This window comes from Chlorocebus sabaeus, chromosome 1, assembly GCF_047675955.1.
Source record: "Chlorocebus sabaeus isolate Y175 chromosome 1, mChlSab1.0.hap1, whole genome shotgun sequence".
Classification (NCBI taxonomy): Eukaryota; Metazoa; Chordata; class Mammalia; order Primates; family Cercopithecidae; genus Chlorocebus; species Chlorocebus sabaeus.
In genome coordinates this window covers 10721803-10734590 of record NC_132904.1, presented here as the reverse complement: position 1 = coordinate 10734590, position 12788 = coordinate 10721803, and the positions used below count along the sequence as shown (strand labels likewise).

Here is a 12788-nt window from a genome sequence, read left to right as displayed (position 1 = left end):
AGAGACTCCTGGGCCATCTGAAGTTCTCTTAAGCAAACATACATGTAGATAAAATGATTAAAAAACCTGTTTAAGGAAGAACAATGAGTTTTCTTAGTTATCTACTGTTTAAGAAAATAATGTGCTTTCTCAGCTGTGTCTCCAGGGTTGCCCTGGTAACATAAGATGTGTGTGTTTGTTTTTACCAGGACCTTGCACAACTTTTGTTAGATTTATACTTAGGCACTTTATAGCTTTGTGTGCGATTTGTAAATGCTATCTGTTTTAAAAATTGTATTTACTTGATACTGGTACAAAAATGCACCTGATTTATGTATATTAATCTCATTCCTAGCAAACTTGCTAAATTCTTTTATTAGTTCAAATAGACAATCTTGCCCTGGCACAGTGGTTTACACCTGTAATCCCAGCGCTTGGGGAGGCTGAGGCAGGTGGATAACTTGAGGTCAGGAGTTTGAAACCAGCCTGGCCAACATGGCGAAACTCTGTCTCTACTAAAAATACAAAAAATTAGTTGGGCATGGTGGCACACGCCTGTAATCCCAGCTACTCAGGAGGCTGAGGCACAAGAATCAGTTGAACCCAGGAGGCAGAGGTTGCAGTGAGCCGAGATCACACAACTGTACTCCAGGCTGGGAGACAGAGCAAGACTCTGTCTCAATAAATAAACAGGTCATCTTACCACTTGCAAAAAATAATGATTTCTGATTTCTTCCTTTCCAATCTCCCTCTCCCTCTCTCTCTCTCACTCTTCCCCCTACTCCTAACAACATTCCCTCCCTTCCTTCCTCTCTCCCTCATGTTTCCTTTATTATATCACATTGGCCAAGAATTCTTGCACACTGTTGAGTAGCAGTGTGGTTAGCAGGCATCTTTGACCTGTTCCTGACCGTAGGGAAATGCAACTAAGGTTTCACTGTTAAATATGAAGATGGTCATAGGTTGGGAATAGATACAATTTTTAGGGTAAGGAGATTTTCATTTTTTCTTAGTTTGTTAAGAGATTTTTTCATTTTTTTCATGAGTGTCAAGTCTGTCTTCTGCATTTACAGATATGATCATATTTTTTCTAATCTGTTAATGAGGTAAATTACATGAATAGGCTCTCTATTTTTTTTTTTTTTTTTTTTGAGGCGGAGTCTCGCTCTGTCGCCCAGGCGGGAGTGCAGTGGCCAGATCTCAGCTCACTGCAAGCTCCGCCTCCCGGGTTTACGCCATTCTCCTGCCTCAGCCTCCGGAGTAGCTGGGACTACAGGCGCCTGCCACCTCGCCCGGCTAGTTTTTTGTATTTTTTAGTAGAGACGGGGTTTCACAGTGTTAGCCAGGATGGTCTCGATCTCCTGACCTCGTGTTCCGCCCATCTCGGCCTCCCAAAGTGCTGGGATTACAGGCTTGAGCCACCGCGCCCGGCCACATGAATAGGCTCTCTAATGTCATGCTATAAGTATCTTTAAATTCCTTAAATTCCTGGAGTAAATGCATTTTTAATGAATACATTGCCACATTTCATTTACTGATATTACTGGTTTTGCATTAAGTTCATAAATTGGCTTATAATTTTACTTATCCATCCATCAATACTATCTCAGCCTTAGATTCTGGATTGTCTCTTTTCTGTGCAAGGTCATCGATTGTTTATATGTACTCTGGGTCTTTATTTAATCCATAGATTCCATCTTCCTCTCTTTTTTTCTTACATTTTATTGTTGGTGATAAAACTGATAACTTTTTCTTACAGAGTTTCCCAGAGTCTGAATTCTACTGATTAATCCCTAGGTCATTGTTTAAAATCCCTGGGTCCTGTACTTCTTTTCATCTAGAATTTTGATCAGATTCAGTTTCAATTTTTCAGCAAGAAAACCAAAACTACTATCTTATTCTCTAAATGTTTCCTTTTATAATTTAATTTAATTTAATTTAATTTAATTTAATTTAATTTATATTTTCTTGAGAGAGTCTCAACTCTGTCACCCAGGCTGGAGTGCAGCGGCGTAGTCTCAGTTCATTGCAGCCTCCACCTACCAGGTTCAAGCAATTCTTAAACCTCAGCCTCCTGAGTACCTGGAATTACAGGTGTGCTCCACCACTCCTGGCTAATTTTTGTATTTTTAGTAGAGATGAGGTATCGCTATGTTAGCCAGACTGGTCTCAAACTCCTGACCTCAAGTGATCCACCTGCCTCGGCCTCCCAAAGTGCTAAGATTCCAGTCATGAACCACCATGCCCAGCTAAATGTTTCTTTTTTTATAGCCTCCTGTTCTTGTTTCCTGAATATATTTTCTCTTATCTCTTCCGTGATATAAATTGTGGGGAGCCAAAGGCCTGTGGGACGTGACCAACTCAGCACTCCACTGGAGGCTATATGATCAAAGAGCAAACTGTTTATCATGAATGCAGGATGTGAGCAAACTCATGACTGCTTCTGCCGACAGACGGTTTGCTGAGGGCAATCGCTTCCTGACACCGAGCTTCTTGAGGTTGTCTACTGGGACTTTAGGGAATGCAGTCTTGCAATCCTACTCTGGACCAAGCAGCTGACCCCTTCTTCCACACCCCTTCTCACTATCTCTTTTGCCTAATAAATACAGAGGGCTGTGTAAAGCTCAGGGCCCTTGTCCACTAGAGGCAAGGTGCCCCCTGACCCCTCTTCCAAATATACTGTTTTGTCTCTTGTCTCTTATTCCTGCATTTGCCCCCTCTTTGTTCAGTCCCCCTAGGTCCATGCGGGTTACACAGTGACACCCCAAACAGTGACAGAATTGGGCGCTCCACAAGTGGCTTCTGAACACAGGGACTTCAAGGATGTGAACAAAGAAGGTCTGCTGGAGCACAGGAACTGAAATTGACAAGGCAAACGGGGACCCTGGGCCAAGTCTGCTGGCAGTGGATATAAGGACCGTGCCCTAAAGAGGTACGTGGAGCAGTGCTTTAAAGAAGTACTGGGAATGGGAAGTTTTTGCAATCAGGGTAACATGGGGCAGACTTTGTGTATTGAAGAAAAACATGATGTGCAGTTGCTTAAAGTTTTGTTGGAACAAACTGGTGCTCAGGTTAGTTCTCAGACACTAACTAAGCTGCTGCAGGAGGTTATTATGCATAACCCATGGTTTCCACAGGCAGGCCCTCTTGATGTGGAAAACTGGGACAGAGCAGAAGGATTAAAATGGGCTCATCAAAAAGGTCTTAAAGTTGATTCTTCTGTTTTCTCCGCTTGGAGTTTACTTCAGCTGTACTTCTGCCATTATCTCCTTATTCTTCTGTGGGACAGCAGGCTGAATCTAAAAATCTGAAAGAATCTGTTGTCCCACTCACAGCTCCAATTGAAAATAAAAAAAAAAAACAGGAGAAGGAGGATGAAAATTGGCCTATACCGCCTCCTCCAGTTGCAGAAACGTCTTTACCGTCTCCTTTGGTAGCAGAAGTAGAGACCCCAGTACAAAGAATTTTATGCTCTGCTCCCATAGTCGGAGAGCCCTTAGGACCTTGTGCTTTTCCTATTTCTGTAAGGCCTGATCCAAATAATCCACAGCAGGTTATTCATGAACACACTGCACTAGAGTGTAAGTTGTTGAAGGAATTAAAAGTGAATGTGGTAAATAATGGCATACAGAGCCCATTCACTTTAGGATTGCTAAATCTATGTTCGGTGCTATGCGTCTTTTACCCCTTGATGTGACACACTTGGTGTGAACTTGCTTGTACACTAGTGCACATCTGACATGGAATTTAAATTGGCAAGAAACGTGTGCAGATGGAACCGTGTCGCTGGACATGGAGACATTACAGAGGATATGCTGTTAGGTGATGGCCCTTATTCAGACCTGGAACGTCAACTGGCAGTCCCAGACGCTGCTTATCAGCAGTGTGCACAGGACCCTAAATGCGCCTGGGCCACAATTCCTGAAGAGAAAGTCCCAGTACAATCCTTTTTACATATAATGCAAGGGTCACAGGAGCCCTATGTGCAAATTCTTGCAAGACTATAAGAGGCAGTGAAGCGTCAGATTCCTCACACCACAGCTGCAGAAATGCTAACCTTAACTCTAGCTTTTGAGAATGCAAACGCAGATTGTAAACATGCACTGGCACCAGTGAGGTATGCAAAAAACTTGGGAAGTTTTCTCTGAGCTTGTCAGGATGTAGGAACTGAGCTTCATCGCTCTGCAATGTTAGCGCAAGTAATGGCTAATTTAGCAGGTGACAAATCTAAAAGGAGCCAAAGGTCAGACCCTAAAATGGGAAAATGTTATAATTGTGGAAAAACTGGACATTTTGAAAAAGGAATGCTGCCAGATCTCAGGACAGAAAGGACCTTACAATGCAGTGCCCCACCCAGCTGAAAAAAAATGCCAGGACTTTGTCCTTGCTGTAACAAAGGAAATAACTGGGCTAATCAGTGCTGCTCAAAATTTCATCAGATTGGTACCCCCATGCTGGGAAATGAGAAGGGGGCCTGGACTCAGGCCCCACAAACAGTGAGGGTGTTCCCAGTCCAGCCCTCAACCCCGTTTCAGGGATGGGTTCCCAGAGGCACATTGATTCCCTCACCCCAGGGACACCAGGAAGTGCAGGATTAGATCTCCCAGTCAGAGAATGGGTAACGTTACCTGGGGGAGACCAACCCACCAAGATTCCCAGTGGCATTTGGGGACCTTTACCAACAAGATATATGGGACTAATTTTAGGCAAAAGCCATCTTAACTTGCAAGGCATCACTGTAGTCCCAGGAGTAATTGACTCCGATTATGAAGGAGAAATTCAAGTAGTTTTAATGTCACAAGATCTTTGGGTTTTTTAACCAGGAGAATATATTACTCAATTATTGCTTATTCCCTGCAAGTCACACCCTTCTCTACGAAAGGAGAAACAAGGAAATAAAGGATTTGGGAGCACAAATAGGTCAATAGTCAATGGTCTCATTGTCTGAAGTGTTATCCAAGTTCATTGTCTCATGACCAAGAAAATTAAGGAGCATGGCTCCAAAGGGTGAGGTTAGAGTGAAACTTTAATAAGCAAAAGAAGAAAGCTCTCCATAGCAAAGAGGGGAGCCTGAGTGGGATGTCATTTTACAGTTGAATGCAAAAGCTCTTATAAGAAACTCCTCTCATTTCTGTAACTGTTTGGGTAACTTCTCTTATCTGTTTAGGTGTCTCTGTAATTCCCCTTATCTATGCAGCTGTGGGTATGTCGCTAGGCAAGCCCAAAGCGCAGCATCTCTTGTTTGTGAGTCTGTTTTAAGTAAGTCTCCCTCCCTTCCCCATGAAAGCTCCTACAGAGTCCCCTTGTACATGTCTGAAAACGGGAGGAAACTTTTTCCTGGGAGCCCCCTAATCACACAAAGTACAAAAGGCTTCTATGCTGGGAGCCTGCTTATCTGTGCAGCTGCAGTCTGAGCTCCCCAGGCTGCTCTATTTTTGCCTGTAGCTGTAATTTTTCAGGCAGGCTGCTTCTCTGAGGACCAGCCTTAGCTGTCTGCCTAACTGATTTTTCCTTTTATTCTCCCTCAACAGGGTGACTGGGAAAATAAATGGCTTTTTTTTCCCCAATAAAATTAGTCACTTTTATTTAAAAGAAACATTAAAAATAAGTGTGTAAAATTAAACTGCATGATTAAATACATATAAAATATCCATACTTTATTTCAAAATCCATATACAAAGTTTGTTGATTGCATAACAGTAAAGGAAATGGCAAAACTGAGAACTTGCTGCAAATGTTTGCAACCTAAAATAACTATAAAATTGTTTCTTTAAAGGGAATTTAAGAATTAAATATATCCCTCAAGTAGTTGACAATGAAAAGCCCATAACTTATTTTAGTTACCAAATGTTTAAAAAGTGTTCTGTGTTCTTCCTCCCCAAAGTGTTAGTGTACAGCTATTCTTATAAATGTTGAGGAGAGAAGATGGTGAGAAAGGAATGCAGAAACGACAGACTGACCAAGGCATTTCCTTCCACGCCAACAACAGTCACCAGGGGTTGCTCTCAGGCACTGTTTTGTGGAGATGTCCCCACATTAAGCGATGCTTTCTTCTATGACAATTTTTAAAGCCTACGCATTACTTTGTTCCATGTACATCACAGGGCAGCTCAGTTTTAGCCCAGAATTTAACTTGGAGACCCAGCTGTCTCCCTCAAGCCCCAAGGACTGGTTGTTCTGCTTACTGAGTGAGTCTGGTGTTTGCCTCATCCTAATGGCTCCAACAGAAAGACTGAGATACCCACCTGTGGACACAGACAACCATCTTACAGACACAGAAAAGACCATGAGACTGGGCTCACATGAAAGGAAATATCCACACTGCGTTTTCTTAACAGGGTTATGTCATTTTGTTTTTTTCATGCTCAGGTGGAAGAAGGGACTTCTTTTTCCTTTTTTTTTTTTTTTTTAAGACGGTCTTGCTCTGTCACCCAGGCTGGAGTGCAGTGGCATGATCTCGACTCACTGCAACCTCTGCCTCCTGGGTTCAAGTGATTCTTCTACCTCAGCCTCCCAAGTAGCTGGGACTACAAGCATGCGCCACCATATCTAATTTTTGTATTTTTAGTTGAGGCGGGGTTTCACCATATTGGCTAGGCTGGTCTCGAACTCTTGACCTTGTGATCCACCCACCTCAGCCTCCCAAAGTGCTGGAATTACAGGTGTGAGCCACCGCAGCCGGCCTCTTTCTCTTTTTTTAAGACAACCTGCTGGTGTTCTATTTAAGTATGCTTATGGTGCAAGAACTAACATTTACATACTTGTTCATTTCCCCACTGTAGTTTCTGTAAAAATGATGAAATCTACTGCAAAAACAAACTTTTTATTGAATACTGTTCCATTTAACAGTATTCAATAAAAACTCAGTGAGTTTTTGCATATATGTAGATTTCTGTAACACTGCTACAATCTATAACCATAGAGCAGCAAACAAAGACTTTCAAATTCTGTGATTATAAGTTTAAAAATATTAGAGGAAAAAAGTCAAGAAATACCCAACTCAACTTTTTAAAGTACAAAGACTTGAGCAGGTATTTTACAAAGAATGATATTCAAAAGCCCAAGTGTCGTATGAAATGAATTTTATGATTTCTTATAAAGTGATATGAAAAAGCTATTCAACATCATTACTGATCAGGTGAATACAAATGAAAACCACAAATTTATACATCTAGGCTTCCTCCAGAGGGATTTAAATGAAAAAGAATGGCCATGATAGTTGTTTTTAAGAAAGTGAATCAACTAGACCTTACAAAGTTTCCAGGTGGGAATATAAATTGATTTAACCACTTTGGAAGATGGCTTGGCTCTAGGTACTGGAGCTAAGTATACACTCCCCCAATCCATGACCCAGAAATTCTACTGCTAGACATGCACTCAAGAGAAATGAGTGTCTATACCACCAAATGCATGTACTAGAAAGTTCTGTTTTCTCAAATTCTTAAGCAACCAATTATCCCACTGATTGTGTCTACTGTCTCCCTTTCTGACAACTTGTAAGCTTGTGTGGTTTGTAATGTCTTAGTGTAATTTTCATTCATAATTATTTCTGTACGAGAGTCCAGTATGCCCTAAATCTTGAGGGGCTTCACTAGTCGAACTTAGGAATTCCTCCAGTGGGTAGCAAAAATACAGACTTCCTATCTGCACATTAAAAATGTCTGGTTTTGGTCCAGCTGCAAAAGTGGCAAGAAGCCCCTGAAACAGCCCAAGAAGCAAGCCAAGGAGATGAATGAGATAAGGCTTTCGAGAAGAAATAAGAGGAACAGAAGAAACTGTAGGAGCTAAAAGCAAAGTTCTCATGGAAGAGTCCCCTGGCTACAGGCAGAATTAGGAAGTCTGGCAAAAAGTAAGCTGTTCCTTGTTCCTGAGGTGATGGTGACCCTTGATTCCATTTCTGTTTAAATATCTGTAGGTATCCCTGCTGCAACATCTTTTGCCACCCGTAGCTAGAATGGAGTGTTGTCTTGGAGCCTGTTGCACATTTGGCTGGGCATGGTGGCTAACACCTGTAATCCCAGCACTTTGGGAGGACAAGGTTGGGGGATCACTTGAGGTCAGGAGTTCGAGACCAACCTGGCCAACATGGTGAAACCCCGTCTCTACTAAAAATACAAAATACACCTGTAGTCCCAGCTACTCAGAAGGCTAAGGTGGAAGGATTGCTTGAACCCAGGAAGCGGAGGGTGCAGTGAGCCGAGATCACTCCACGGCACTCCAGCCTGGGTGACAGAGTGAGACTCTGTCTCAAAAATAAAATAAGCTTTTGTTCTAAACAAATAAATAATCAAAGCCTTGGGTTTAAATTTCTTATAGGAAGCTTTTAAATTTTTCCACTCAGAACTCTAAGCAGACTTCAGCTTTATATAGAAATCTCAGTTCTCAGTTCATATCTCTCATGGACTACACCTGGCTCCCTTTTTCCCACACAGGCATTAAAATCCTAGTTCCAAACACTTAGAATCTAGATCTAGACTAATGTACGCACACCTCCACCTGTCCCTGATACCCAGGTATCAGCTCATAAGTTTACGACTTCAACTTTAAGTTACTCCTTCATTCCTGGCAGTTGGGATTTTTCTCTTTTTTTTTTTTCTTTTAAATTCAGTTTTTTTGTATATATATATATATTTGTTCAGCCTTTCTAGATGTTTTTGGAATACCTTTATATATAAGACGTTATAGTAGATTCTGGGAGTCATGGTGCCTGGTTGCAGGGAATAACAAGTCTTTTTTTTTTTTTTCTTTTTTTCTTCTTCTTTTCTTTTTGAGACAGAGTTTTGCTCTTATTGCCCAGGATGGAGTGCAGTGGCGCAATCTCAGCTCACTGCAACCTCCACCTCCCAGATTCAAGCAATTCTCCTGCCTCAACCTCCCAAGTAGCTCAGATTACAGGTGTGCACCACCATGCCCAGCTAATTTTTTTTTTTTTTTTTTTTAGTAGAGATGGGGTTTCACCACATTGGCCAGGCTAGTCTCAAACTCTTGACCTCAGGTAATCTGCCCACCTCAGCCTCCCAAAATACGGGGATTACAGGCATGAGCCACTGCACCCAGCCTGGGAATAACAATTCTTGTAGGGAAAATAGAGGTGAATCAGAGAAATACATAATCAAAATTCAGTTGTAAATATGACGAGTGTCACAAAAAGGGACTTGCAGAGCTGAGAGCTCTGACCTAGTCATGGAGAGTGGATAGAATTTTCATAGGGAGGATCCAGAGTTTCCAATGAAGTAAATAGATATTCACATGCCCTGGGAACCAGGCTAGAGAATAAGTCGTCCTGAAAAAGGGAAGGTCCTTCTCCTCTCCATGTGCCCAAGCAACACTGGGCTGGATCCTGGTGAAGCAGCCATGGTGGAGAACACTGCCATCATGTAAGGCGAGCTGGGCCCTTGTACATGCAGGGAGAACAGGAGCTAGGCAGGCAGGCCCAGGCAGGACTCTCTAAATATATGAGCTGACTTGGGCCTGGGATTCTGAGCATAGGCACATTCAGTATTATAGTAGCAGGACTAAGTTATTCCCTTAGTTGGTCATCTTTTCTGGTATCTCTGGGCTTCCAGTAAATTCCTATTATTAGATAAAGGCTTGGATTTGTTGTGCTGTGGGGATTAAGGAACAAGCATTTCATCTCTTTGAGGTAATGAGTAAAGTAAGAGGTGTCACCTCTCCTCTCAAGGCCAGAACAATGGTGCCATAGTGACCTCACGAGACGATGACTGTCCTGGAGAGGCCACTCTCTGAGGAAGGTTACTGGGGGCAGTGGCAGTAGCATGGCAGCCTGCAGGATGAAGATGCTGGAGTGAAAGACCATAGGGTCCATGCCATTTCTGAAGTCATGCCTGAAGCATGCAGGAACTAGCTAGGAGCCATATTGAGGACTTCCTGAAATCCAAGGGCAGCTTGACCCACAGAAGTGACTATTATTTCATGTAGTAGACACAGATGGATAAAGCCTACACTCTTTGTTACAAATGAACACCTTTTATAGCAAAGAAGGCTGACCAAAAGAGGGTACTGGAGGGATGGTGGAAGGTGTTGCCCTATCAGGGTTATTGGACTCATGCACAAGATGCTGAGGTTACCCAAGAACGTTAGTGCCTAGCCCACCCCAAGAATAAAATTGAGCAAGTCAGAAGTAAATGCAAGGAGCAAATTTATTGAGCATCTGCTATCGTCAGGGATTGTACCAAGCCATTTTACACCATCTCATTTAATCTCAGCAAAACATGGTGAAACCGTCCTTGTTACCCCCATAATATAAATGCAGTGGAAGCTCAGATTTTAGGAGACTCTTTCAAAGGTGTGCAGCCGGAAGTACTCAACAAGTGCTCAATCATAGTTGCTTCCTTTCCAATGATTCATGAATCTATAATCAAGTAGTGGAAATACCTGATGAAGGGGTCACTAGGTTCCTTCATTTGATTCTTCAGGAGGTTCAGTCTTGTTACAATTGGTCCTTCCAAAAGCCAGTGAGAGAGAGAATGAGGCACACAGAGGAACAGTTGGTCTGTGAAGCAGCCTCTAACTAGGGAATTTTTAATGGCTTCTTCAAGCAGTGATAACTTTGGGCAAGAATGACTCAAATCATACAAGTGACTCCTATCCAAGCCACAATGATAGACACCGCACGTTTACTCTGCAAAGTAGAACAGGGCATTGTTCAGAGTCAAAAGAAAGTCAAGACTTTATCTTTCTCAAGTCACACAAAGACATAGTAATTCTTCTGTCCACCCCAGAGACCTTTCCCCCAGGAGGAAGTTGACTGTGTCCCTTCAGCAGCCCTGACCCTGGAGGTCCCCTAGAGGATAAGGAATCTGATCTAGATCTGAGATCGGTCCACACTCTGATAGCCCATGGGACCTTTTAGGAGCTGCCTTCAGAGCTGGGCTCAGAAACAAAGGATCCCATATGGTCAGGGCCAGGCAGGCCTACACAGGTCCCCCACGCAACTCCTCATTCTGCACCCATGGAAACTGAGGCCCACATAGGGAAACAATCTGTCCAAAGACACTCACTGATAGAAGCTAATTTGTGATTTGAGCTCAGGTGTTCTCAAGCCATAGGAAGCTCAGAACTTGGGAGGGATCCAGACAGCTCGGAGCACAGAAGGCTGAATGAGGAGATGCTGCCAAATTTGGGAATGAGGATGCTGGTGCACATCCGTGGCTGGCAGGAGTGTGTGGAAGAACCAGCCTCAAAGCAATAGCCTCTGGGGGATGTAGTCCAGAATAACACATTTAGCCTTAGCTAAATCATGTGACTTCTCTGAACTGAAAAGACGTGAGGCATTTGCCCCATTTTCTGGATGAGGAAACCAAGTCTCAGTAAGATGGTTTTGGGAACATCTCCTAGCTGGTCAGTGCTGGAACCAGAACCTGAGCCAGCTATTCCTGGTGTATGGGGTCATGATCCCTCACTTGGACTGCACTGAGGAGCCTTGAGAATTTCCCCACTGCAAAATACTCTTCAAAGCGAAGCAAACATGGGATTCAGTGGACAGAGCACCGATCCTGGAGTCAAAGTAGATGGGTTCGGCCGGGCGCGGTGGCTCACGCCTGTAATCCCAGCACTTTGGGAGGCGGAGGTGGGCTGATCATGAGGTCAGGAGATCAAGACCATCTTAGCTGACGTGGTGAAACCCCATCTCTACTGAAAATACAAAAAATTAGTACGGCGTGGTGGCGGGCACCTGTAGTCCCAGCTACTCGGGAGGCTGAGGCAGGAGAATGGTGTGAACCCGGGAGGCGGAGCTTGCAGTGAGCTGAGATCGCACCACTGCACTCCAGCCTGGGTGACAGAGCGAGACTCTATCTCAAAAAAAAAAGTAAATGGGTTCAATTTCTGAAGTGTCCTCTTTGCTTTGATCACCATGGACAAGTTACCAGGAATCCCTGGATCTCAGTGTCCCCAGCTGTGGAGCAATGAATAATAACCCCTGTAATAATAACTCCTGTATTAATTAGATATGCCATTTAAATGTCTGGTCCTTGAGTTTCTATGTAAGAGGTGTCAGGAGGGCTCCCCTGATGTTTGCCAACAGCTTCATCTATCCCTCTGCCAACACAGCTCCAGAAGGAGGCTTACCTGCTTGCTGTGGCGCTCGTCATATCTGAGTGGCAAAGTGCTCACAGTTTGAACAAAGAATGTTGTAGTGAAACTTTTTGTCAATCCTCTCCCTTGCCAAGCGAATGATCTCATGGACAGGCCGTGGTCTGTACTTGTTGTCCAAGTAGCTGTTGACCCGGTATGTGCTATTCTGGACTGCATCCCCCAGAGGCTCATATTTCACCACACCCTTTGAAGACCCACCTAAAATACAGACAGACACTCTAAGGTACTACAGTGCTTGGGGATGCAATGTTGGAAAAGGATGGGGAGAAAGAAGAACAAAAAGTTCCACTATTGACCTTTGAGTGTGACTATCTCTTCCTACTCTTCTCTTTTGTTCTTGTTAGATTTAACATAAGTGCAAATATTTGATAAGTATTTGTAATCTAAAATACTTAACAGTATGTTGAGATTATGCTCCCATTGCAACAAATGTGAAACTACTTCATGGCGACCATGGTATTCCACAAAATGGAGGCACTTTAATTTATTTGACAACTCTCTGACTGTTAAGTATTTAGATTGTTTAAACTGGTTCCCTACGACAGACAGTGGCATTATTATAAACACCTCTTATGTATCTTTGGGTATGTGTCTGACTCAGACAGGTTTTAAAGTTTTTTGAGTATCTACCAGAAAGAAGTAGGTCTCATTCAGTGTTCTTACAATTTCTTCCAGGTAAAAACACCTATCTC

The 12788-nt window shown here is 43.1% G+C and overlaps 1 pseudogene; it reads left to right on the top strand.

Moving 5' to 3' along the window:
• Positions 1 to 3804: 3804 nt before the first annotated feature.
• Positions 3805 to 8258, top strand: LOC140711866 (translation machinery-associated protein 7-like; annotated as a pseudogene).
• Positions 8259 to 12788: the final 4530 nt, after the last annotated feature.